This window comes from Microtus ochrogaster, linkage group LG9 (genome assembly GCF_000317375.1).
Source record: "Microtus ochrogaster isolate Prairie Vole_2 linkage group LG9, MicOch1.0, whole genome shotgun sequence".
NCBI lineage: Eukaryota > Metazoa > Chordata > Mammalia > Rodentia > Cricetidae > Microtus > Microtus ochrogaster.
Genome location: NC_022034.1, coordinates 10,906,376 through 10,908,090, shown reverse-complemented (window position 1 = coordinate 10,908,090; position 1,715 = coordinate 10,906,376).

Genomic DNA, 1,715 nt, shown 5'->3' with positions numbered 1-1,715 from the left:
AGCAACAAATGCTCTTGACCATTGCACCATCCCTTCAGCCCACCTTCTTATGACTGAATAGATAGAGAGAGCTGGTACAAACCTGATTTAGTGGGTGTAGAAAACTATTATAATCATTGAACCATAATTTGTGAAAATCCAGGATTCTAAAAATCAACAGTTCATTTTTAACAGATGTTTGCTATGTTGTCCAGGCTAGCCTTGAACTCATGGAGATCCTCCTGCCTTAACAACCTTTGTAATATTGAAATTAAGGTGTATTCCACCATGCCCAGCTAAAATCAATATATTTTGGATGGAATGTTCAAATCCACCATTTTAGCCAGTAAATATGAGCAAGTATTTGAATAGTGGGAAGTCATCTGCCCTTTGCCTGCAGTGGGAAAAGGACACAGCATCATGGTTTTGTGACCATCTGCACAGCACACCAAAGGACCAATCCTCCTGTGTCTGCGTACATGACTGCAGAAACCAGAGAATTATCACCATGCCTGAGGATGACCTTGAACTCCCTGTCCCCCACACTCTACTTCCCAAGTGCTGGAATTCATGAACCACAGAGTTTGGTTTATGCATCACTGGGGATTGAACCCAGGCCTCACTCCTTCTAGACATGAACCTTCCCAACTGAGCTACATCTCCAGAATAGACACCTTACTAAGAAAGAATCCCTTTGACATACGGTCAGGCTGTGTTAGTACATAAGCCATGACAGTACAACCAGCCCGAGAGAGTATATTTGAGCTAAGGCTAGACTAGTCAGAGGGGATCACTAATCTTTCTGCCTGGGGAGACACTGGTGGGTGGGAGAAGGGACCACTAATCGGCTGTCAGCATCCAGCATGACATCACTCTCCTGGAAGATTTCTTCATTCCCTGCACTTCTTTCCCTCCCCTCCCACATCCATTCTAGCTTTGGGGTGATCCACTGGTGATTTGCTAAGATGGTGTGGTTTCAAGTTCCAGAAACCAAATCTGCAAGTATTGTGAACAGAAAGGGGATTTACTGGAAGGAAGCCCCGCCGTTTCAGGGTGTGACTCTGAAAAGGGCAGGGCCATTGGCAATTGTAGACCCTTTCTTCAGCATGAAGTCCTTAGTGCCACTAGGGTGTTGCACAAGGCCAGCTTCCTGTGCAGCGTGCTTGGGTCACTCGTGTGCCTATGTGCTGGCGGTCAAGGCAGGGGCACAATGGTGGGGAGGATGAAGGAGACAGCGAGTACTAGACTTTACTCTTTCTCTGGGGCCCTCCGCGTGCTCGTGCTGACAGTTTGGCTCTCCTTTTATTTAGCCAACTCTCAAATCACCCTGCCTCTTCTGGACTCAGTATCCCTTGTCTTTGCCTGTGGACACCCAGTTCACAGGGATGTGACCCCTTCCTCCTTGAGTACCTCCTGTCTATACCTGTAGACACCCAGTTCACAGGGATCCGCCCCCTCCCGCCTTGAGTACCCCCTGTCTATACCTGTGGACACCCACTTCACAGGGATGCCCCCCCTCCCGCCTTGAGTACCCCTTGTCTATACCTGTGGACTCCCACTTCACAAGGTCAGCTTTTCCTTCATTGCTCTGCTTTGGCCACAGAGTGCATCTCCTCCGGTGTGACTGAGGATATGAGGGGGGTCAAACGCCCCACTACTCAGGGAAGTGCCAAGCTTGAGGGAACTGCCAAGCTGGTTCTGGCTGGAACCTTTGTTTTTTTTTAAATTTTTTTTTT